The sequence below is a fragment of the Telopea speciosissima genome, chromosome 11, assembly GCF_018873765.1.
Source record: "Telopea speciosissima isolate NSW1024214 ecotype Mountain lineage chromosome 11, Tspe_v1, whole genome shotgun sequence".
NCBI classification, from domain to species: Eukaryota; Viridiplantae; Streptophyta; class Magnoliopsida; order Proteales; family Proteaceae; genus Telopea; species Telopea speciosissima.
Window position 1 is genome coordinate 33,572,184 of NC_057926.1, and position 27,530 is coordinate 33,599,713.

Genomic DNA, 27,530 nt, shown 5'->3' on the forward strand with positions numbered 1-27,530 from the left:
ACCAATGGTACCTTGGGGAATGGTATAATCCAAATGGGGCCCACATAGTCAGTAGATGAGAGAGAAAATAAAATAAAACAATATGAGAGTGCATACAGTACAGTGGCTACGGGGAAAATTTTTTCCCTCTAATTAATGAAAATCCAAAACAAATATGGACATTACAAAGTTACCCAAAACAATGCCCACAATACATATCCTTTTGTATACCTATGATTTAGTAAAGTGAGTCCTGATAATCTAGCTACAAAGTCCTATTGTGCAATTCATGTTGCGAACACAACATTGGCGACTATAGACACTGAATCTTGTCACCATAAAACACACTCCAAATGATGACATTTTGAGCTTAACATTGCTCCCAAAAGTTTCTCGGTAAAAAATGATCATTTTACCCCTATTGTGACTTGGGTGCCCAAACCTTATCAGAAATGGCTGAAACTTATAGAAAAGCTTTGTTTTATCATTTTAAGGAAAATCAAGATTTTTGTGCAAAGAGGACACTATTGGCCATCATTTCATCAAAATACCTGTTCTGCGGTCCCCCTACTTTGGGCACAGTTTTTTACTACATTTCCAGTCAAATTTGTGGTTGATCCCCACACCATTGGATGTTAAACTCAAATACATTTCTAACAATATATGAATCATCAAAATTCGATGGTTTGATCTCCATAAATTGCTATCTAAACATCAGTAAAAAAGCAACATTTTTGTGCTCTTCTTTTTGACTTGGTTAGAAAGAGATTGGAAGGGTGGAAATCTCGTTTCCTTTCATTTGTTGGTCGTCTCCAATTAGTTGTTTTGGTTCTTTAGGGAGGATATATATACTAGTCGGGATTATTTGGATTGTCTGGTTTTATCATCAAAAAGCTAGAGTCAATGTTTTCAAATTTTTTATGGTCAGGGCCTTCTTTGGAGAGGAAAATTCATTACATTGCTTGGGATGATATCTGTAAGCCTAAAAATGAGGGTGGATTAGGGTTTAGGTGCATCAAAGATATGAATAGCAAGTATTATAAAAATGATTTTGTGGGTCGCATCCAAAAAGACTCACTTTGGGTGAAGTGGGTTAGGAATAGATAATTGCGAGTGGATTCTATATGGATTGTCCAACCTACTCAGAATTGCTCTTGGGTTTGGCGGAAGATGATGAAGTATCGGGTTCGGTTGGAACCTTTTATTCACCACATTATAGTGATTGGCTCAGCTACATTTCTTTGGTTGGATCCTTGGCACCCTGCTAGGGTACTCTTTAATATATTTGGGGATCATATTAGGTCCGATGCAGGGTCTCATAGATTGGCTTTGGTGCAATCTATTCTGGTGGATGGAATGTGGTCCCATGGCCATCCCATTTCCTTGTCTCTCAGGTTGGTTTGGGGGCAGTTGGACGAAATTAGAAGACTTAATCTCCTTCAAGAAGATTCTATCTTGTGGACTGCCTCCCCTACAAGGCCTTCTCTACAAAATCTGCTTGGAGTTTGGGGAGATCATCTTGTCCACAGGTTGATTGGGCAGGTTCGATATGGTTTGGCAATTGTTTTCCTAGGCATTCAGTAACAACATGGAGATGCTTGAAGGATGGGCTCCCATCCAAAGGTCAACTCAGGAAATGCCAGATGATGGTTGCTCTGTATTGTGTTTTTTGTTGGGTAGGATTGGAGAATATAGACAATTTATTTTTTTGGGTGTTCCTTTACTAGAAAAGTATGGGCAGATATTTTGAGTCTTTGCTCTCTAGCTAGAAGGCCAGGAGCTGGTATTCTTATGGAAGCAAAGTGGATCACCAAGACTTTCAAGGGAGATTCGATTGGGTGCATCGTTAAATTGGCTTTTTGTGCGACAGTTATGCACATCTGCAAGGAGAGAAATTTCTGTCTTTTCAAAAATAAAATGAAGACTATGCCTTGCCTTATTAGAGATATCAAAGTGGACGTCCAGGGTCGGTGTAGAGCGGATATCCCCAAGGGGGAGAAATCTCCTAGGAATATGTTCTTAGTTCAGAAATGGGAAGTGTGATACTAAATTAAATCATCCACAACCACCCAAGGTGAAACGAAATCCATCTAAGTCTAATTTAAGTCATATAGTCATCCATCAAGTATATAAAATTAAAATACCTATAAATTACACCAAATATTGCCTTCCAAAATTCAAACTTCTCTTACTTCTATCTCAAAATACCACCCCCACAAAAGTATCCTCCGTACCATCTCTACCCAAAGATCTAACCACTTCCAAGTGCTCTAATCATTATTTTGAAAAATTCAATAGTAACAGGGGTGGGAAACATTAGCCCAGTAAGTAGCTAATCACATACCAATGAAGAAGTTTGGGTGAAACAAGACCTCCATTACTTGCATAGGCCGTAGAGAAATCCCTAGATCCTGATCTTGCCTTGAGAGAGGGCTTCAAGTTCCTATTCTGTAGTGCGAAGGATGTAATACGTTGCTTTGAAGGATTGCATTTCAAGCCAATCAATGTTCAAAGACTATTTACCAAAAAATGTTCAAAGACTTGCTTTGTTGATCTAAAAGATTTCCAAGCTTGCATTTAGGGTTTTCTTGTGAGAAATAGTATTCAAGAAGCAGTCTACAACTTGAGTTGACCGTTTTTCCCAATTTCTATTTTTAAATTAATTTTGATTTAAAAAATAAGAGCAAACCTACCATGTATTAATAGAAAATCGTTCCATTCTTCACTCCCTCCCCTTTACCTTCTATATTCAGCGATGGGCAGATCACAGACAATAGTAGATAGAAATAAGCGTCAGCTCCTATCTCTACCGGCAAATAGTTCTCGATTTCTCATAGGGCTCAAGACCAGGGGCAGGGAATATGAGTTTCACATGTTTCTGGCTGCAGGGCATCAACCATCGATGAAGATGACAATGGAAGCAGTAGAGGAAAATAACTGAATGAATGCATTGGCTAGCATATATATATATATATATATATATATATATATATATATAGAGAGAGAGAGAGAGAGAGAGAGTTTAGACTCAGTGAGTTTCTATTTGAATCGGTAAAAATACCTAGTCACATGAGACTCAGACCGAGTTTGGTTATTTTATATACTAGGTGAGTCTACACGACTCTTGACTAGGTTTTACTATATTTTGACTCGACTCGGGTGACTCACTCGAGTCAAAAACCTGGTTTTCCAATTATGGTCACTATTAAAACAAAGAAGAATGGATATCGACCGTTACCTCCGTAGCATGATATCCACAACTCAGCAGAAGAGGGTCGAGACGACTCTTGATTGACAGCTGAACGAACAACGAAGCAACTTCCTCACAGCGGTGCACTCGATAGGTGATCGACATAAATCGATCGTCCACACTCCAAGTCCAAAGGCAATGATGGAAGCCTCTTGACAACACAACCACACTCAATGGGAGAAAGAGAGTGAGAGCCGAGAGACGACAGAGAGAGACGTGGGAATTAGGAAGAGGAGGGGCAATAGCTGAAGCTATATATATCTCAGCCCCCTCTCACTCACTATATAAATAGAATAGGGGGACCACCATGTGGCCCCCTTCCTCTAACCCTAACCCTAGTGGGCCCTCTTGACCCATAGCTGCCCCAAGTGGGTGCGGGTATGGGCCTCGAGTCCAAACCCTATTTGGTTACATCTCCCACTCGCCCACACTAGATGGATATACTTAATCGCTCATCTAAAACTCTCTCCTATGTGTATCCCTTCATACATGAAATGGAGCGTGCAACCAAACGAGATAGAATAAAGGTAGGAGTGCAATATCAAGCTTCCATCTAACCAACATAGCACATCACTCACAAACTATCTGGGGTACCCTACACAATCCAATCACACCAGATCCAACACTCTCAATCCCTCATGATGAGCAGTGTTGATCCCAAAACATGTAATATGTTCATAACTAAGTCAAAACACAAATACGATAAGTTGCCCGGGAAATGAGTCACATAACAGGGGTGCAATTTGGAATAGTTTTTCCTGAGCCCCACTTGTCAATCCGACTATTCCCAATAGCTTTCCCAATCGTGTCCAGCTGATTTGCATCATCCATGGTCCTGAAGAGCATGTCAAAGTAGCGTCATTGGTTGTCCTCTTCATGACATGGTCTCAGGTAGAGGGTATCCGTAGGATCCACTCAACTTGATCCATGTGTCTCACATAGTGACGAAGCAGGGATCCATTCAGTCACTCTCACAAATGGTCATAATAAAACACATACAATATGAAATGTATGATATGGTGCTTCTCCCACTTGGGTGGGCATGTCACTCATAAAATATAAAATAACACCATACGAGTCTAGGTCCAGTCACACTGCCAGGGGCTTTAAAGGCCGACAAGATAGCCCTTAAAGCAAATTTTAAAAAAACTGATCCAATACTCAAAAGGGATCACGACAGGCTTGCGTAAGGAAAAAAAAGGGGGCCTGCGACTGCGACAATGGTGAGCATGCGCAAGGGGCCTGTGGTTACATAAATGGGGAGTGTGCGCAAGGTCTAGCATGCATGGCAATCTATTTGGTGAATTTGAGACATGCACCACAACGAAATCCATGTGGGATGCGCTGAAAACAGCTTTTGGTGGTATGTCCACCACCAGGTTGAGGGGCCTCACCTTGAAATTTGAAATATATAGGAAGGATCCCAAGCACACCATTATTGAACACCTTAGGATGGTCAAAGAAATGATTAGGAAACTGAAATAAGCTGGAAATACCCTAAAAGATGAGCAACAAGTTCAAGCCATTATGTGAACACTCCCAGACTCCTGGAACTAGATGAAAATTGTTCCTACATATAATGAAAATATCAAGACCTTCTTTGATATTGCTCAACATGTGGAACTTGAAGTGGAGCGCCAAGAGGCAATCCGTGCTACTGCTCTACTCGTCCAACGTGGCAAGCGCAATAACAAGAAGCGCGCTAGACAAGGAAAACTAGGAGGTCAGGGTGGGGCTAAGAACGATGCGCCACAGGAAGGAAAGGTCGCCAAGCGTAAAAGGGGTAAACGTGGTGGTAAGACGGCTATCAATAAGATGACTTGCTATAACGGCCAGAAAAAGGGACACTTCGCTTGTGACTACACTGAGCCGAAGAATGTACCATATCATCCTAGCTCTCAACGTATCTTTGTGTGTACACATGTCTTTGCTACTAACAAAAAGTTTGATTGGATTGTGGACACAGGAGCAATAAGACACATAGCCAGAGATTGAGCAGGGTTTGTAGATTATAGAAGGATTCCGGCTGGTTCATTGAGCATCTTTATAGGGAATGGAATAAGCAAGGACGTCAAAGGTGTTGGAGTCTACCAACTCCAACTGCGCACTGGGCGCACCATCCTACTCCATGATGTGCTTTATGCACCTAGCATCCATCATAATCTACTTTCAATTACAGCTATGTTTCCTTTAGAATATTCATTTACCATTGACTCAGAGGTTTTGACTTTATATCTAGATAATGACGTTGTTGGACATGGTTTGATTAAATTAGAACTTGTTGATTTTTCTCTTTCTAATTCTGTTTTTGTGATTGATGTTAATGCGTGCTCTAAATCCATTACTTGGCATGCCAGACTAGGACACATAGGGAGGGATAGAATGACTAGGCTAGCTCAAGAAGGCCTATTAGGCCCACTTGCTAAAGTCATCTTACCAACCTGTGAGCCATGTCTAGCAGGCAAAGCTCATTGGAAGCCTTTTGGTAATGCAGTTCGTGCGACTCATCCCTTAGAGCTAGTCCTCTCAGACATATGCGGACCTATGAACGTAAAGGCACGCCATGGCGCCTCATATTTTCTCACATTCATTGATGATTATTCGTGATACAGTTATGTGTATTTGATCGATCACCACTACTAGGCATTAGATTGCTTCAAACACTTCGTGGCAGAGGTCGAAAATTAGTTAAGCAAGAGTTTAAAGACTCTACACACTGACCAGGACACGAGTAGCTCTCTGATCCGTTTAAGGAATTGTGTGAGGAAAAGGGGATACGCAGGCAATTGACTATTCCTCACACTCCGTAGCAAAATGGCATAGTGGAAAGGAAAAATAGGACCCTTTTAGACATGGTTAGGTCAATGATGGCGCAGGCCAACCTCCCAAAGTCCTTCTGGGGAGACGCTCTCTTGACTGTAGCCTACATCCATAATCGTGTGACTTCAGAGTCAGTTCCTTCTACTCCCTATGAATTGTGGAAAGGCGCAAAGCCCACCCTAGGGCATATGCGACCATGGGGACGTACTGGTTATGTTCACAATGCCTCCCATAAGTTTGGGAAGCTAGGCTCCAGAGCTAGGAAACACATATTTATAAGATATTCTGATAGCTCGAAGGGCTACGTAATCTACGGTGAGCATCCTGATAGAGGAATGACCGAGATAGAGTCCTGTGATGGTGACTTCATTGAGACAGATTTTCCTAGCAATAGTGACACAAGTAGGGATCTCGACCTCTTCGAGTTGAAGGATGACGTTAGCATCTCACCTACTCTCGATGAGGGTGGGGAATTAACTCATTCTGTAATCGTCAAAGATAGTGAGACTGATCATCAGCCTAGTGGGAGTGTACCAACTAGTGGGAGATGTAAATCGAACATGGGCTAGGCCCAGTCCAAGCCACCCACAAGGAGTAGGTCGGACCCCACCTGACCCGCTTTGCATGGAGAGAACCAGCCACTTAAGTGGCTAGGTCTCTTCCCCCCTCTTTGGTCGATTCCCAGTGGGAGTCTAAATAGGGGCAGGGGTCTTAGGGTTTTGGCTTTAAATGGAAAGCCCGTAACCTTAAGACTAAATTATCTGAGAAACCAAATTCTCCTTCTCTCCAGTGTTTTGTGTTCTCTTTGGGATTCCATCTCTTCAAAGGAATTTGCGATGTGGGGTTCTCTGTGGAGAAACCTGATATTCGAAGATCGTGAAGGAGATCATTCGAGTTCGTGAAGCTTGTAACCAAACCTGTACGAGATCCTCTTTCATTGCTTTCCCATCTCCGTTCAAGGAACACCCTAACGGGTGATGATTTCTTAATAGTCACAATAACTAAGTACTAGAAAAACATTGTTTATTATTTATGAGTTTCATGCATGATAACTATGTTGTATGAACAAACATAGTATGCCAAATTTGTGAGTTTTATTACAACATGTGCATAGCATAAATTCTCACAGCATAGCGTATTCTCATATATTCATGATCATGGTATGAATGGTATTCCTTCTCGCTGAGTTAGCTGCTCACCCCATAGCTACCAATGTTTTTACAGAGCACACACACGTGGAGTGTCAGTATGCATATTGCATTCGGAGATCCAGAGGGAAAGATATCCAACCTTCCTAATAGATGGTTTAGATTTATAGAGATAGTTTACAAAAATTAATTTTTGTTGTACATAGACATTGAGATGTGCTTCTAATGGATAGATGTTTGATGTAAATTCACAAATAAATGTTGTTAGGACTTATTTGATAGATGTTGATGGACATTTAGTGTTTTTTTTTGGACAGTTGTGTTGATACATTATCATGGATTTTAGATTTTAGAATGTACAAGATAGATGGATGTTGATGTGAATGCAAAGAATACATGGGATAAGTTGACATATTAAAGGATGAATGTTCTTTGTGCCGCAGCGCAGCCTGCGCCCAGGCACATGGGCAGCTTGTGCAGGGAGGCAGGGTGGTCATTGCGGTCACCGCCATGTGCCTGGGCATAGGTTGCGTTGTGGCACTGAGAACAGCGCTGCTATATTAAAATATGACTCGTGTCAGCAGGGCTTACAGATGTCGTGGAAATGTTATTGTAAATTCGATGGAATATTTAGATGTCTGTTATTATGTGAAATTGGTTTTATAGCATCTGTATTTATAGGTATCAGGTATTAAAAAAAAAAAAAAATTCACCTTGGTGGCTTGCGAGGGCATGCACCCATATCTTACTCGGATTGGCCTGATTTGGTATGATTTCTATTTCAATTTCATGGGTCATTTCTAATTTGGAAATTTGTTTGGTTTGATTTTTGCACATTATTTCAGTGAAATAGAAATAAGATGGAATAGAAATTCTAAAACAGGTGAAGACCCTTTCAATTTCAAAATTGAAATGACTTTCGTTCCAATTTCGCTCTGCTCTTTAATGAGCACGTGGTAAACAATAGATTTTTGATGGGTAAGGTAGTAATTTCACAAAACTTTAATAAAAATGGATCTCTTTTGGGTAAGGAGCGACTCGTTACAGATATAGAGACCATCGCAGAGACCATTCCTCAGCATCTCTCTCGCCATCGCAAAGACCATTCCTCAATCCTCACCATTTCTCTCTCGCTCTCTCTGGTTTCTAGCTTTCTACGACAAGGCATGAACTCTGTGTGTCTTTTCAGTCAGGGATGTGGTAATTTTTCTGATTTGGGAAATGCCCATCACCAGATTTCTGAAACTAACAATAATTTCAAAGTCCCTTTTGAAGAGATTCTAATACCCAAGGGGCAATTGAGGCTCATGGGTATTGGAGGGGTGTTTAGAAACTACTATGGAAATTACTGTTATTTTGTTTGAGTTCCATTTGTTTTATAACTTGAAAGTTGACCTATTTAAGAAACTACAATGGTTTATGTGTTTAGGATTCAGAAGTTTTCTGTTCAGAACTTGAAATCCTATTTAATTATCCAGTTTGATCGGCATAAATTGGAGAATCTTGTTAGGAGAAACAAGAGTAGTAGGTGGGGTGGTGGTAGCAGCAGTAGTGGTGGTAGAAGTGGAGGAATTAATGGAGTCCATTGTCCTAGCTGTAGGTAGTGAAAATAGAAGAAGAAAGAAGAAAAAAAAGGAAATTTGTTGGAGCTAGAAAGTCTCTGTTACCATAAAGAAGTTTGAGAATTGTTGAATCTCTCCAATGCACATCATGTGTGATGGAGGTTGTATTAATAATATGAGTAAATCAGTTACAAAAGTTAGAATAGTTTGATCCGAATAGGGACAAAACCATAAAAGCCAGGATCTCCATAGGGCATTCAAGAGCACAATGAAACAAATAATAGAGAACAGGGATAGAACAACTAACCTTGTTTCACATCTATAGTCATGATGATCGCTGTGGAAAATAAAGACCAAGGAAGGTGCTTCCCCTCTATTCCCAAAGTGACTGGCTTGATGAGAGTACCATATGCACAGGGATGATGAACACCGAATATCTCCCTCTTTTTCCAGAATGCACTCCCCAATAGAGATTGAGAATAATTAGTTGTGATGGGTAGAGGGGGGGACCTAGCTCTCTTTATATAGTAATTCCTATAGGGCCTCACTCATTATAGTCCCAATAAGAATCTATCTGCCCATACTAAAGCCAGTCCACATAGCTTTTGTATTATCCATTTGTCAGTCCAAAATTTCTCTTCTTAAAATGGCACAGGTTCACTAGAGAAATAATCTTTATGATTCCAACGAATCTGTATGTCTCATCTTGAATAACTCAAGTTTTATTTTATGTGTAATAAGACATACCTTTAGGCTAATAACTTAATGCCCCAGCCTTGCTTAAGGGTAACACATTCTTTAAGACTTTAAAATCAGAAATATATACATCATGTCAATAAATAAAACACCTATGTGTTCAAAAGAAACTGCATGCAATGACAACTGATATATATAAGCCAAGGTTTACCATAAGATAAAAATACAGATAAAAAGAAACTTTAAATTACAATGAAGCAAAATAAAACAAATTCCCACTAAACAATCACATCCCATGATGCAACTAAGCCCATGCTCATGACATGTCTCTCAAAAACACAAGGGCGAAGACCTTTGGTTAGGGGATCTGCAACCATATCATCTGTACCAATATGCTCCACTACAATGTCACCTTTCTTTACTATCTCCTTTATGGTCAAATATTTGACCTCCATGTGTTTAGACCTTCTAAGTTCTTTATTGTTGTTTATAACCAACACAGCAGAGCTGTTAGCACAGTATATCTGGATGGGTCTATCCACAAAATCTACAATGGTCAACTACTTTATAAGATTCCTGAGCCAAATAGCCTGAGTAGCAGCCTCGTAGCATGCTACAAACTCTGCCTGCATAGTCGAAGTGCTCACCAATGTCTGTTTTTTAATTTTCCATGATACTGCCCCTCCTGCCATAAAAAAAAACATAATCTGATGTGGATTTCCTATCATGCTCATAGCCAGCAAAGTCAGAGTCTGTATAACCCACTAGCTTGAGCTCTGGAATGTGTCTGTAAGTCAGTATATAATCTCTTGTCCCCTTTAAGTACCTTAATACTTTCTTGGTAGCAACCCAGTGGCTAAGACCAAGATCTGACTAATATTTGCCAAGAAGTCCCGTCACAAAAGCAATATCTGATCTGGTACAGACCTGAGCATACATGATACTACCAAGTGCACTAGCATAAGATTCCTTATTCATTTCATCCCTCTAAGCTTCATTTTTGGGGCACTGTGTCGAACTCAGCTTATCACCCTTGAGAACAGGAACATTTACAGGTTTGCAATCCATCATACTAAACCTCTCTAGAATACAATCAACATAAGCCCTCTGAGAAAGACTTAGTAAACGGCAAGAATGATCCCTATGGATCTCAATGCCAAGGACAAAAGAAGCCTCACCAAGGTCCTTCATGTCAAATTCCCTAGATAATAGTTTCTTTGTATTATGCAACATTCCTAGGTCATTGCTTGTAAGCAGGAGGTCATCCACATAAAGAATGAGAAAACAGAATTTGCTCCCACTGATCTTGTGATATATACACTGATCCACTTTATTTTCCACAAAATCGAATGAAGTCACAATACTATTGAACTTCAGATACCACTGCCTAGAAGCTTGCTTGACACCCTAGATAGACTTCTTGAGTCTACACACAAGATGATCTGAACCATCCATTGTAAAACCCTCAGGTTGACCCATATAGACCTCCTCATCAAGATTGCCATTGAGAAAGACGGTTTTAACATCCATCTGATGCAGCTCCATATCAAAATGAGCTACCAATGCCATGATCACCCTGAAAGAATCCTTTAAAGAGACTGGAGAGAAGGGCCCGTTATAGTCTACTCCCTCTCTCTGAGTGAATCCCTTGGCTACCAGTCTGGCTTTAAACCTCTCAACTTTTCCTTTGGAATCCCTATTAGTTTTGTACACCCATTTGCAACCAATGAGCTTACAACCTTTAGGTAAATCAACAAGCTCCCAAACATCATTATGTTTCATAGATTGCATCTCATCTCTCAACGTATCTAACCACAAATCTTATTGAGGACTAGAAACAACGCCGGAATAAGTAACTAGATCAACCACATAACCAATGGCATAGTCATGTTCTCCAAGATAGACCTCATAGAAAGATGGTATAGCTAATTTTCTCTCCCTGGTGGATCTCCGTAATGGTGCCACCACTGGCTCAACCTGAATATGAGGAATCTTAGCTGGAATTACATCAATGATAGGATCTTCAACCGCATCCTGAATAAGAGGAATCTCATCAGGTGCTACATGAATGTCAGGACGTATCAATATCAGGCGCCTGAACTCCAGCAGGTGTAACCAATGGTGTAGTATGCCCCACATCCATCTAAATAGATAGAAGAATAGGTATTGATGTACCAACCATGTGACTATCTTGAACAGTCTGAGCACAATCATTCTTTTCGACCACATCAGATTTCAAAAACTTCACTGTCTATGACTCCACAATCCTAGTGCCTCCGCAGGGATTATAAAATTTATATCCCTTCGAATGATTTGAGTAGCTGACAAAGTAGCAACGAGTAGTCTTGGGATCCAACTTGTTTAAAGTCGGATTATATAACTTTATTTCTGCAAGGCAACCCCAAACTCTAAGATGGTTTAAACTGCGTTTACGGCCGGTCTACAACTAAAAGGGGTAAGAGGAACGACTTTAGTAGGTATACGGTTAAGGATATAAAGAACAGTTTTGAAAGCCTCTCCCCATAAGAACTTAGGTAAATTTGTCCTATTAACCATACTCCTCACCATGTCCATAAGGGTGTGGTTATGCCTTTCGGTGACCCCATTTTGTTCAAGACTTCCTGGCATGTAAACTGATCAAATATTCTAGAGTCCTCTAGGTTAGTAAACGAGCCCTTAAGCTCTCTAGCATCGCCATGTCTGCCATAATACTCACCTCCATGATCAAATCTAACAATTTTAGTAACTTTCCCTAACTGTTTCTCAACTGCAGTCCTAAAAATCTTGAACTTGTCAAGAGATTCAAACTTTTCTTTAATTAAGTACATGTAGCCATATCGGGAATAGTCATCTTTAAAAGTGATGAAATAAAATTTTTTGCACAATGTGGCTAAATAGGGATCACTGATGCCAGTGTTAATGACCTCCAACAGGTCAGAACTACGGACTGTAGTTTTCTTCTTTATCTTGGTCATCTTTCCCTTACAACAGTCTACACAAGTTTCTAGATCACTTTCGAGAGTAGGTAGGATATCAGACTTTATCAACCTTTCTACTCTTGCCTTAGAATTATGACCTAGCCTCTTGTACCATAATGTGAAAGATCATTCTTTAGGTAAGGGTCTTTTAAAAATAACGTTTTCAACATTACGGGAGACCTAGATATCATTGGGAGATAAACGCAATCTGTACAATCCATTGAACATAATGCAGGAACCAACTTTACTTGAATTAAAAAACAAATTAACCACACTATTCTTTATTTCAAAATGGTAACCACTAATGTCCAAAACTGAAACCGAAATTTAATTTCTCCTGAACGACGGTACATAAAAAGTGTTCTTTAAAATCAAATTAAAACTAGAATCTAATAATAAAATGACATCTCCCACAAACTCTATGTCGGAATGTCCATCGTTTCCTCCGACCAACCTTGATTCATCCTTGTTTGGCCTCCTTCGATTTATGAATCCCTGTATGGTAAAAGCAACATGGTTAGTTGCAGCGCTATCTAGCCACCAAGAACTGGATGGGGCTTCTGATAGATTAAATTCACAAATAAAAGCCAAAGAAGCATTACCTAATGGCTGCTTGGGCTTGATTAACCAAGCCTTGTATTTGTCGTAGTCCTTCTTTATGTGACCCTTCTTACAAAAGAAGTAGCGATCACTCTCTTTCTTTAAAGAGTCTTTCTTGGGTTCCAAATTATTAGTATGATTTTTAGACTTTTTACTCTTATAGGTTTTGGAAGTAAACAGGGTAGCATGCTTTTTGGCTTTCTTTAGTTTCTCTTCCTCAGACACAACCCTAGAAATAAGATCATTCATACTCGAGACTCCATCTTGGAAAATATAGTTGGTTTGAATGATGCCAAATTCAGAAGGTAAGATATTCAGGGCTTGATGGACAATTAGGGCATCAGGAAGAGGAATGTTCAAGGCCTTGAGTTTAGTTTGGTAATCAACGATCCTAATAATGTAATCCCTAACATCCCCAGAACCATCATATTCCATATTAAATAGCCCTTACAGAAGTGCCCCAATCTCAGCATTCAATGAAACTCTGTATCTCTTAGAAACTGCATCTAGAAATTCCCTGGCAGTACATTGGTCAGGCAGACAACTTTTAAGGTATTCCAATATTGACCTCTTTATGGACAATATGCTAAGTCAATTACTCTTTTGGCATGCAACATGCATAGATTTTTCGTCCTCAGTACTATCAGCAGTTAGGTCTATTGGTGTATCCATAACAAGGGACGTATGTACATCGGCCATTTCCATGGCAAACAGAATGTCCTCTTTCCACTTCTTAAAGTTTGACCTAATAAGAATCTCAATAGTGACCATGTTATTGTTGACAGAAAAGGTAACTAAAAATTTAAACAATGAACAGTACAATAATCAGCATGATGCAAGTATAGCTTAAAACCTTATAAGCAAATGAGAATTTTACACATATTGTTGTGAAAACACCTTTGGGCTGAATTCCCAACATGCAATTGTAAAAATCCCTACATACCAGTGGCCATGGGAATATAACTCAACTTTTAAAATCCACCACCTTTGGGTGTGCAGAATTCAAGGGTCGGCCTATTTACATGCATACTGTATATGTACCCCTTCAAGTACCAATACATGATCACCACTTTTGGGTGTATGACCATAATCAGAGTTAAAGGACATCCCACAACTGTATGAGACCGATGTTTCACAAATCCAACAAGGAAGGTCGCTTTGGCGGCTGCATCTTGTCGAACCCATGAAACCCTTTCTTGGGATTTTCCAAAATTCCTTACATCTCTTTCAATTTTGTGTTATTTTGTAATTTATGACAAGGGGTTTAAATATATTAAAACTAACACAAAAAACTAATAATTCTGTTCATCAAAGTAGGTATTCCAGCAAGTCAGAAAATCAGTTCGGTTCCCAATGGATCGAACCGATAAATTTCAAAAAGGGGGCATGCATCAATAGAATACCAAAAATATTGAAAATTTACATATTTGACCACAACAGAGTGTACCACTATGTAGAGTATAGAAAAACAAAGCCAACGTAAAAAATGGGACCCCAAACAGAGTCTCCTAGCACCCGCATGAGCGAGTCAAAGTTCAGGCAAAAAGGCGGTTGACTGGTTCTGATCGGTCCGTACGGTCAAATTGGTTCGGTTTAGTCTCGTTCAACCCCAATCCAACCAGTTCAATTCAACCCCGGTCCAGTCAGACCTGGGTGAACCCCAATGGGGTCGACCCGACCTGGCAGTGCATGTTAGCAAAGCCCCTTAATAGTCACTGGCGCATGTTAGCAAAATCCAAAAGCGCCTTTTTATTTTTTTTAAAAAAAAAACCAGATCGGCGAGTGATATCACCTGCCACTGCCGACGGCACATGAGGGCGCGTCTGGCGGTAATCCACCCACCAATATTCGCAGCTCTTCGAGTTCTACAATCCTATGTCCTCTATTTCAATTTTCGCAGAACAAAATTCTGGCAGTGGCCCAAAAATCCGTACGGGTTTTCCCAAAATTTAAAAACACCCCAAAATCCTTGATTCGAAATGAAAAAATTTGATTCCCTTAGCATGATCTATTATTTTTGAATTCATATAGGTTCAAGAACGGATTTATGGAGGCTCTGATACCACATGTTAGAATAGTGTGATCTGAATAGGGACAAAACCATAAAAGCCAGGATCTCCATAGGGCATTCAAGAACATAATCAAATAAATAATAGAGAACAGGGGTAGAACCACTAACCTTGTTTCACATCTATAGTGATGATGATCGCCGTAGAAAATAAAGACCACGGATCTAGGTGCTTCCCCTCTATTCCCAAAGTAACTAGCTTGATGAGAATACAGTATGCACAGGGATGATGAACACTGAATATCTCCCTCTCTTTCCAGAATGTACTCTCCAATAGAGATTGAGAATAATTAGTTGCGATGGGTAGAGGGGGACCTAGCTCTCTTTATATAGTAATTCCTATAGGGCCTCACTCATTATAGTCCCAATAGGAATCTATCTGCCCACACTAAAGCCAATCCACATAGGATTGCTAGCTAATATAACCCAATGACCCCCTTAATTAGACCAATACTATAATTAGCCTGAGTTTCAGGTTATTTAATATTAGTTCATAATAGGGAATATAAAATTCTATCCAAAGTAAAATTCTAACAACAAAGAGTTTGGATAGGTTACAAGGAGTTTTACAAAGAAATAGAGTTATCTCAACGGCTAGCATGTGGTAGAGTTCGGTTTGGACTCTTGACTAGGATCAGGATGACGATCTGGAGGGTGATCCGTTATACTATTTAATTATCCTATAATAAAATGATTAAAATATTTTAGAGAACTTATTTGTCTGTCTTCGGTTAGTGTTTTTGGTGCCTCTCTTCGGTTAGTGTTTTTGGTGATGTTGAGACGTTTCTCTCTCTCACTATTGACCTTACTGAAAATGGTTAAAGAATTGCAGGGTGGGTGCATCAGAGGAGTTGGTACAGAATAGTTAAGAAAATCTCCTATATGACATTAGAAATTGTTGTTGAACTATGAGAAGAATTTGAATGCCATATATGTTATTATTCTAGTATATTTGTTGTTATTCTGCTGCTACTACTGTCATGTATCATACGCTGTCTCACATGAATATTTTATTATTTTCTTTCTCCTCCTTGATTGTGTGGGCCCCATGTGGATGATATTATTTCCCATACCACCATTGGTGTGGCGTGAGAGATTCCCTCGTAGTGGAGGTGTGGGGAACCCTCTCCCAAAGAAATATATTCAATTAGAGAGAATCTATTCTCAAAAATTGAACTAACAAATGGATTTCTTATTCTCAAAACAAAATAGTGTTGTTGTCTCATAACATAACTTTAAACTTTATATATATATATATATATATATATATATATATATATATATATATATATATATATATATATATATATCCTATAAAAGAACGTACTCCATAATTTTTGTCAAATTTTTCATCTATCCAAAATACCCTTGAGATCCCTCCCAAAGACTACTTTACATTTTGTCCAATTTATTAGATTCCCAGAATACCCCTGAGATCCCTCTCACAGACTCTTTTTCCCGCGCGAACAGACGCATCCCCATACAAATGAGACCACACCTCACTCCCTTTCTCTCGGACTCTTCCGTCTTGCAACTCTTACCCTCATACTCATATGCAACCTCTGCGAGAAGGTAGGACGCTCCGTCACTCTCTCTCTTTCCTTCCCGATCCCCTCTTCCATCCTGTATTTTCTCTACACCCTTTCGTTTTCTCCTGACACTGAGTCTTCTGCCTTCTTTTAACCAAAACAAAAAAAAAACTGGTCTTCTGCCTTCCTCCACAGGATGATGTTATGGATTCGAGAACGACGCTGGGTGTCGCTGAGCTCCTCATCCATTCAACCACCCTTCGCCTGCATTTGTCTCGAAAAGGGCCATAGTCGATCCTATTTAAGGGGTGAGTTTTGTATCTCTTCTTGTACAAACTTCAAACTTCTCCAACATCTTCTACATAGCATGGTGGATTCGAGTAACAATTTTTGGTAAGGTTTTGATCCTCCCTCTTTCTATGCCCGTTATTTTCCCTTACCTTTGACAACCAAAATTGTTACAAAGAGTCACCGAAGTATCTGTCATGGCCCCCTGTATTCTCGCTGAAGTATGATTTTCTCTGAGAAACCATCTTTCTGGAATGATGATGCCCTTTATTCTCCATTGTAGATAACCCTCTTCTTCATTCTTGATTCATGCCATGTTAGAAAAGGAAAGATGTTGGGTCAATATTGGATATTGGACCAAATATTGGATTCCTCTAGCAATAGGGATCTTTCCTTGGTGGGAGATTTATGGGTTGGTGATTGAGTCTCAATAGGAAACTCAATATTCCTTGTGTGCTACCAATTTGGGAGAGAGGGCAAATCACATATATTCACGAGATTGCCAAAATTCATAAGTAATTCTCTCATCCTTGCAAAAACTGTAAAACACCTCCCCTCCTAGAAATGATCCCCTCTTCCTTCCCCTCTCTTAGTGTTTGATCTTGGAGATTGCTTGGGTTTTGAGAACCCGAGTGTGTGGAGGAGTTGGCTTGTACGTGTGGGAATGCAAAGTTATGCGTGGAACAACAGCGAAAGGGCTACTTTCGGGTGGAGGTTTTGCATTTATGAAACTCTAGGTAACAAATCGAAACCCTTTTGTTGTTCCTGATTGTTAAATGACATCTCCCATCGATAGTTTGATTCTGTTACGCTTCTGTGGATCTATGTTGATCGCCTTTAGTGACATCAAAGCCTCGTTATCGTATGGGAATGTTTTCAATTTTTTTTCCCATTACGGTATATGCATGATGCTCTCTATTTTTTATTAAAAGACCCATATTGGGTCAACACAAAATAAGTGAACAGTGTGTACTTGAACAGTACGCGGTGCTGTTTATAAATAGTGCTCGACACTATTCATGAACAGTACGCGGTACTGTTCATGAATAGTACTCAATACTGTTCATGAACAGTATTCGATACTGTTCATGAATAGTAACATCAGATTTTTTTTGTGTTTAAGAAACAAAAAGAGGTTTTGGGTTTTTTTAATTGTGATCTCTCTTTGTTTTTCCTATGTGCTGCATTTTTATTTTGTGGCAGAATGTCAAAAAAAAAAAAAAAAAAAAATCTGGTTACATTTTTTTAAATAAAGATCACTTGGGGAAGATGGGTGGAGGGATTCTTTCCTTCACCAACTTGCATAATGACTTGTTTTAATTAGATAAGCATGTATGTGTTTTGCTTTTTTTAAATCACGGTGTGCATTGGATGTACATGGCCATTGTGACATGAGTTGTCATGGTAATGGTGATTTTATGTGTTTTTGGCCTTTTTCACATAAATTATGGAATATTTAACTTGAACATCATGTATGTAATGAGGACCAAGGTTATGGGATTTAAAATTTAAATGTATTAGATGGATGTGTGTGCTAGGCATGGTGTGGATGTGGTTTTGGATACAATTATTAATTTTCCACTCTTCTCCCAAACTTTTATGTAAAAGTTATGCATTTCCCCTCAGGCAGTTCAAATTGGTGGACTGGTTTTCTGAGTTTTATTGTTATTTAAAGGGTTGTAATACTTTTAAATATGTCTAAATTATTTGTTGTAACCGCTTCAAGATGGTGATGAGATTGGAATCATGTTTTGATTGTGGATCAAGGATCTTGAAGGTTCGTTGGTGAGAAGATTGGAGGAGGGACTTGCTCATTTGAAGTGTCCAAGTTATTTACAGTTTTGGATTTATTTCCCTGTAATAGTTAGATGCATCTGCATTACTACATAATTATTGCTATGAGTGGGAGTGACATATGAGGCTATGCTTACTCTCATCCATCTTGTAATCAAAGTGAGTTTACATTGGATGTGAACATAGGTTGATTAAAGATGTTATTCCATAATCATTGGTATTTAATTTTCCTTGGATGGATGTATTTATGTGCTTATACATTGGATGTATGGTTGTGATTTTATGCGTTCCCGTAATCTCTCATGTATTCCCGTAATCTCTCAATTTTAAAACAAGTGTGATATGGAAACCCTAATTGGTGGGATTTCCATGGCCTCCGTTAGTTGGTGAGTGTAGAAATTTCATCGATCTATTCTTGTAGATGCTGGTAGGATAATACTTGAATAGGTTGATGAAATTATTTACACCCATCTCACATGTGATAGGTAGAGAATGTGGTCAGTGGTACATATACTGCGATAGTAGACATTAACCCACAAACACCATAATTTCCTCCAAAATTAAAGGTATACACTTGACTTGAGTGTATGTCAGCCGATAGGCATAGGCATGACACTCAGGGTAGCTAAATCACATTGAAAGTCTAAGTGACAGGCAGAATAGTCCACTCAACCAACATGTAAATGATGAACTCCGATAGAAGCATAAGGGTTGATAAGTTCTAATTCATACTCTATAAGCTAGAGGGAAGCTTAGGTTATGATTGACCAATGATTGTTCTTGCCCTATTTTTCAATGGTTGTCGATCATGCTAATCGTTAATTTTTGTACATCATGTAGATTTAGTATAATGTTAACCCAAATCAACTACGCTGCCCTCATTAAAGACCACATTTTGACCGGCCCAAATTATGTTGACTGGAGGAGGAACATTAGGTTGCTTCTATCTATAGAAGGTCTGATATTTGTCCTGGACAAAGAAGAACCTGAATTCCCAAATGAAGAAAACCTTGAATCCAAAGCAGTCTATGAGTTATTCTATTAGAAAAACTCTAAGGCCAAGCTCCTCGTGTTGAGTTCTCTGAAAAAGACCATCGTTGATTTTGTCAAGGATTTGTACTTAACAAAGGATATGATGGAGAAGTTAAAGGAGATGTATGAGAGAAGAAAGACATGCCCATCATCAACTGGTGACACTCCTCCATGGCACAAAGATGGCCTAAGGAACTCCAGTTATAGATCATGTGATGAAAATGCGAAACTTGTTCTAAGATCTGGAGAACCTTGGGACGTCTTTTAAGCTAAACTATAAGACGGATATTATCTTCTATTCTTTGCCTCGGGATATCTATGGATCATTTATTGTTAATTATAACATGAATAAACTCTTTGCCGAACTTCTTGAGCTGGGCAACATGCTGCAAGAGGTAGAGGTTGCATCCAAGAAGCAAAAAGTGGAGGCCTTGACCATAGAGAACAAGTCTTCTTCCTCTAAGCCTAAGGGCAAGAGGAAGAAGAAGACTGAAAAGGGTAAAGTCCCTAAGATCAAGTCAAAGAAAATTCAGAAGAACAAGAACAAGGGAACTTGTTTCTATTGCAAAAAGGACGGACATTGGAAGAGAGAATGTCGAGCTTTCCTAGCATCCCAGAAAAGAAGCCGAAAGAAGGTATGTCTGAAACCTTAGTCCTTTATGAGTCTAATTTGTCAAAGGAACCTACTAATACATGGGTGGTGGACTCTGGGTCCACTGCCCATATTTGCAACATGATGCAGGGGTTCAAGCTGACAAGAAGGCTGAGTAAGGATGAAGTTCGTCTGAGAACGGGTAGGGGAGTTGAGGCCGTTGTTGAGACCATTGGAGATTTTATTTTAAGTTTTTATAAAGTTACTTTAGTTTTGAGAGATTATTTTTATGTCCCCTCTTTCAGGAGGAACATTGTTCCGTTAGTAAGCTAGTGTTGGATGGTTATATTTTTCAATTTGGTGTTAAGTTGACTATTCGGTTTAATAATTCTTTTATTACTATAGGTTTGCTAGATAATGGATTATATCTCTTACAACCGGTATTTGATGTGAATGAAATCTCTAACATATCTATAAAAAGAAAATCAGCTCAAAATAATTTAACTTATCTTTGACACTTAAGGTCAGGTCATATTGGAGTAGAAAGGATAAATAGGTCGGTTAAGGATGGATCTTTGAATTCCTTGAAGATAGAACCTTATACAACTTGTGAATCATGTCTACAAGGAAAGATGACCAAGAAACCCTTCTCTAACAAGGGAAGAAGGGCCGAAGTTTTGTTAGAATTGATACACTCTAATGTATGTGAGCCCATTAATATTCAAGTGAGGTATGGTTACAAATACTTCGTAACCATACCTTCCTTGAAGGTAGAACCTTATCCAACTTGTGAATCATGTCTACAAGGAAAGATGATCAAGAAACCCTTCTCTAACAAGGGAAGAAGGGCCTAAGTTTTGTTAGAATTGATACACTTTGATGTATGTGGGCCCATTAATGTTTAAGCGAGGTATGGTTATGAATACTTCGTAACCTTCACTGATGACTACTCTCATTATCGTTACATTTATTTGATGCACCGCAAATCGGGAACCTTTGATAAATTTAAGGAGTTTTGAGCGAAAGTTGAAAAACAGTTGGGTAATTGCATCAAGTACCTCCGATCTGATCGAGGAGGAGAGTATTTATCAGATGAATTCAAGGACTATCTGAAAGAAGCTGGGATAGTATCTTAGTTGAAGGCCCTAGGGACACCTCAACAGAATGGAGTCTCAGAAAGGCGAAATCGAACCTTGTTGGACATAGTTCGGTCCATATTGATTTATTTGAAACTAACATTGAGTTTTTGGGGTTTTGCACTAGAAACTGCCATCTATATACTGAATAGGGTACCAACAAAATTTGTACCCAAAACACCTTTTGAAAAATGGTATGGGCGCAAGCCTAGTCTCCAGCATACTAAGGTGTGGGGTTGTATAGCACATGTGTGGAAGCAACAGATGGATAAGTTGGAATCTCATACAGATAGATGTTATTTCCTAGGATACCCTAAGACTACAATAGGCTACTATTTCTATTACCTAGTAAATCAGAAGGTCATAGTTAGAATGCATGCAACATTTTTAGAGGATGACATGATCTCATCGAGATCGGATCCAATGGTCATAAAAGAAGTATCTAATGACCAGGTACCCTCTCCACCGATAGAAATTTTAGTTAAAGTATCCACTGAGGAGCAACAACCTCAAGAGCCTATACGGAGTGGGAGGTCAATCCGACCACCAACTCGTTTGAATCTTCTCATAGAGGAAGATCAAAAGGTGGAAGAATTCCACATGGTGTCTGATTGTTCAGACACAGATCCTTATACCTATATTGAGGCTTTGGAGGATGTTGACTTTGTGAAATGGCAGGAAGCTATGCGCAGTGAAATAGATTCCATAGATTCTAATCATGTCTGGACTCTTGAAGATCTGCCACAATGGATAAAATCCATTGGTTGTAAATGGATCTACAAGAGAAAGAGAAGTGTGGATGGAAAGGTGGAACGTTTCAAAGCAAGAATGGTGGCAAAGGGATATACTCAGAAGGAGGATATCGATTTTGATGAAACCTTCTCACCGGTAGTGATGATTAAATCCATTCGAATTCTATTATTGAATGCTATATAGCATGATTATGAGATATGGTAGATGGATGTACATACCACTTTCCTTAACGGATACCTTGATGAAGTCATATACATGGATCAACCAGAGGTTTATGCTTCCCCAGGGGAAAAAAACAAGGTATGTAGGTTGTTGAGGTCCATTTATGGGCTGAAACAGGCTTCTAAAAGCTGGAACATCCGTTTTGATCAAACTGTTAAGGATTTTAAATTTAAACAAAACATTGATGAACCATCATGTGTGTATAAGAAAGTTAGTGGGGATGTCGATTGTTTCCTTATCTTATATGTGGATGATATACTACTCACTCAGAATGAACTACTTTCATCTGTGAAGATGTGGTTATCCAAGACATTCTCGATGAAAGATCTAGGAGAGGCCAGTTACATCCTAGGAATTAAGCTTGTGAGAGATCACAAGAAAAGGATGTTGGGGTTATCACAATCCAACTACAGTTACAAAATGCTCAACAGGTTCAACATGCAAGTTCGAAGAGAGGTAATGTGCCTCTTGGACATGGAATCAGTCTTTCCAAGTCACAATGTCCCCAAACTTCTGAGGATGTTGAGGCTATGAAAAGAGTTCCCTATGCTTCGGCAGCAGGAAGTCTAATGTATGCCATGTTGTGTATCAGACCTGACATTTGTCATGCTGTGGGGATCATGAGCCGATATCAATCCAATTCGGGACAAGAATATTGAACAGCTATCAAGGGGATCCTCAAGTATCTAAGGAGGACTAAGGGTTGCTTCCTAGTTTATGGTTGTGATCAGCTGTCTTGGACTTCCAAACTGACAAGGATGATAGAAAGTCCACCTCTGGGATGGTGTTTATGATTGGTGGGGGTGCAGTGATTTGGAAGAGTGAGTCGATTCCACAATAGAAGCTGCGTACTTGGCAGCTAGTGATACAGCCAAGGAAGGTGTCTGACTCAAGAAATTCTTGACCAACTTAGGGGTGGTGCCTGAGCTGGTGGAGCAACCTATACCATTATTATGTAACAACAAGGGAGCTATAGCACAAGCAAAGGAACCAAGAGCCCATCAGAGGAATAAGCATGTGGAGCAGAAGTATCACGGATTTATGAAATCATTCAGCGTGGTGACATAGCCATAGCTAAGGTTGACACGACAGATAATTTATCTGATCTTATGACTAAAGCTTTACCTCCTAGTGTTTTTGGGTAACATGTTAAGAATATGGGCATAAAGTTCATGGGAAATTGGCACTAATGTACAAACCTTTTTTTTTAATTAATGAATTTAATTTTTGATTACCATGGTCAGTTCTGGAGCTCAGTTATTTGTCCATAGGTATTCTTACCTAAAATTGTTCACCGCTAAGGAAAAGACTGGACATCCTGTCTAATATGGTGGTCACACTGTGTGTGCTTAGGGATGCTGTTTTTCCAAGACACAAGTGTGAGTGTACATACGGTGTGGTGTGTATTTTGGACTGGATCACTTGAGAATTTCACATGTGGTGTATTGTTAGTTTATAAAGAAAATGAGATTCTTTTAAGTAGTTCACGATTGGTCCCTTGACCTGAGGGGTCCTTATCGTTGCATTTAAATGCTGTGTGTTTTGGTACACCAACGGTTGATGTCTCTCTGACTATATATCGATGCGCTGGATTCACAGTATCTGACTGTACTTGGAAGAGATGCCCAACATGAAACCCACAGCCCATACGTTGGGAATATGTTGAGGAGAGTATTCTTTACAGGATTGGATACAAATCCAGATCCGATAGCATTTTCTAAATGTTTTCAAATGTTTTTAGATATGTATTTATAAAACCATTATCTATTTTCTTGAACATTTTGCTTGAAAATGTTTTTCCTCCATCGAGTCAAGGTAATAGAATCTCTCATACAGTATATCGGTTCATTAAGGATTGACACTTTTCGACCCATGCCTTATATTGAACCATGCAACATTATTTTTTGTGGGAAACTAATGTGTGTCTTAACTACTTATCTTAGGTGTTGATTGTTACATTTGCTTAGCATCTTCGGTGTTGGGCACTTTAGAAGCTGAGTAGAATCCCATTGCGATCCTACCCCTTTCCTTTCGGTTCCATTCATTTACGCAGAACTGTTGATCATGATTTCCTTTTCGTGATCTTCTTGTAAGATTGGATCTTATAGTAGGATGGAAGACATTGTTAGTAAAGAAAAGATGTTGGGTCTATATTGGATATTGGATCCAATATTGGATTCCTCTAGCAATAAGGATCTTTCTTTGGTGGGAAAGATTTGATGGGTTGGTGATTGAGTCTTAATAGAAAACTCAATATTCCTTACCCATGTGTGCTATCAATTTGGGAGAGAGAGGGCAAATCACATATGTTCATGAGTTGCCAAAATTCATAAGTAATTCTCTCATCCTTGCAAAAATGATAAAACACCTCCCCTCCTAGAAATCATCCACTCTTCCTTCCCTTCTCTTAGTGTTTGATCTTGGAGATTGCTTGGGTTTTGAGAACCCAAGTGCGTAGAGGAGTTGGATTGTACGTGTGGGAATGCAAAGCAGTGCGTGGTGCGTGGAACGACTGTGAAAGGGCTACTTTCGGATGGACGTTTAGCATTTGTGAAACTCTAGGTAACAAATCGAAACCCTTCTGTTGTTCCTGATTATTGAATGACATCTCCCATCAATAGTTTGATCCTATCATGCTTCCGTGGATCTATGTTGATCACCTTCATGCGACAGATCTCTCTATATTTCTCTCTCTTTGAAATACCCATTTGTGTCTGTCACTGTTCTCTGTTTCTTGGAATTCTTTAATTAATTAAGTACTCTCTGTGTCTCTGCAGCCTTTCCTCAGAGAAGCCATCCTTCTAGGATGATGATGCCCTGCATTTTCCATTGCAAAGAACCCTCTTCATCATTCTTGATGAATGCGACAGGTACATCACCATCTCTCTCTATGAGTTTCAAAAAATACCCATATGCTCCTGCTCTTATTCTCTATTTTCTTGAATTCCTTTATTAATTAAGTGCTCTATGAGTATGGTTTAATCTCTATTTCAGAAATAGGGTACCTGTGTATGATTTATTCTCTATTTTAGAAATACTCTCTCACATCCCTTTCTTGAAGGCACAAATAACTTCTGGGATGCTGCTGCCCTGAAATCTGCAATTCTGTATTGCAGAGAAACGAAAACCTTCATATTTCTTATTTGATGTGACTGGTACATCTCTCTCTCTCTCTCTCTCTCTCTCTCTCTCTCTCTCTCTCTCATGTGTGTGAATTGTGATTATCTCTTATCAGCAAAGTCACCTACGAGAATATCTCCAAGAAGGTAATTCCCTTCTCCCATTCCAAACTAATTAATATCCTCTGGCCAGGTGAGTCTAAAAGAATCAGACAATTAAATTGATGACTCATTTCTGGTGGTAATTTGTCAGTGCGAACCCTTTCTCTCTATCGCTCTCTCAGGTACGAGAAGATGTAGCTGGTGAAATATAAAAAAGGAAGTGGAAAGGAAAACATTTGAACTGCTTCTTCCCTACAAGAAAATTTCTGCTAAAAGAAAGGTTGAAGTCTCTCTCTCTCTCTCTCTCTACCTGAACTTGAAAAAATTGATTTATAGCTGTGCTCTTAGCTATGTGGTTTGAACCAACTCATAATTTGAATCAAGGCATCTATTTCCCTTGAACATCAAAACTACTCAATCTTTGGATTTGATTTTATAAATTTATCTCCTTGCCTCTATTCCTCTGTTGTAATTGAAAGACCAGCAAGACCTTTTGATATTTCCACTCAAAGACCTATTCCTCATTAGTAAAGCCTGTTTCCAAGTCAGATCACGCATGTACTTGAGATTGATAGTGATCACATCAATTACTTTCTTATCGCAGGCCCAAATATGGGCTTATTTTTTATGAGTGACATTCCTGTTTTGTACTGATCTATTGTTTAATAGGGCAAAGATTACTGCTGATTACTTTTAGGGTATTTTGTACTTGATATGAAATATTTTTGTTCTGACTGAAAAGTAAGAATTCTATGTCTTGTTAGATAGGAATGCCTAAGAGCTTTATTAACGATGAAGAGTGTGAAGGAGAAAGAGCTTGAAGCTTTGTTAGCTGGGTAACAAGATTCTTGTTCTTGCTTCATAGAGGTGTTGTTTAAAATTATTGTTGAAATAGTTTTCTCGTATTCATTAATTGCTTTGTTGGTCGGGTATTTTCAAACATCGTTTCTTACATAAAACACGGTCATATCCTTCTTATCCTGTACTTTGGAGGCACGCTGTAATAAATCATCATTAAGTGGATAAAGTGCTCTACTTAATGCCACACTAAATTTTAATATTGCTATCGCCTGAAAACAGGGTTAAGAATCTTTTCGAAGGCTAGAATTTGTCAAAGATTTGGTCGGAGATGACACCTCCACAGCTAAACTGTCTTCAGGACTATTTCCTCTCTCACTAATCTGTCTCTCAACAGTTATTTTGGAAACAATCCCTTTGGATAAATCTCTTGTTACTTCAAGAGAGGGAGTTACGAGGTAAATATTCTACTCGTCTTCTTTCTCTGTCTCTCATGGCTTGTTGTAATTGAACAAAAGCTTTTGAAATCCTATTATAAGATGGAAGGCAATCCACAAACAAAATCAAAAGTATGTGTCTTTTGCAGGAGCATTACTGGCAATAGAAAACCTTTAGCGATGTTTTTAAATTAGAAAATCTTTCTTTTAGCAATATTTAGTTTTCCCTCTTTCTCTCTCTCCCTCCTTGTTGGATTTTTTTTTTTAAATCATTATAATGGTTGCTTAATAGTAGAGGTTATTTGTAGTTATTCCATTTAAGCAATGGAGGGCATTATTTTTAACCTAAAGTTTCTACCATTTTGATTTCCCATCACATAATCAGATTTGTGCTGGCGAAGAAAATAATAAATAATATTGTAGAAATAAAGCTCATGACATTTGGCTCACATGAGCTTAAAAAGTACGTACTCTACTTTTTTTTGTCAAATTTCTTTTCAATACCCAATTCCATTAGCCAGACTAAAGTGGTCCATGGTTTAGTTATTGGTTCCCTTTATCTTCAATGAACACTGAATACAGGCTGTTGTGTTGTTATTAGTGAAGTTTGTTCCTATGGAGTTCACG

At 39.0% G+C, this 27,530-nt stretch overlaps 1 long non-coding RNA gene across 1 annotated transcript; it reads left to right on the top strand.

Moving 5' to 3' along the window:
• Window positions 1-15,871: 15,871 nt before the first annotated feature.
• On the top strand, window positions 15,872-26,537 carry LOC122645506. The gene is made up of 3 exons (XR_006330466.1): window positions 15,872-15,883; window positions 19,735-19,736; window positions 26,467-26,537. It is a non-coding gene; the product is annotated as an uncharacterized LOC122645506 (long non-coding RNA).
• Window positions 26,538-27,530: the final 993 nt, after the last annotated feature.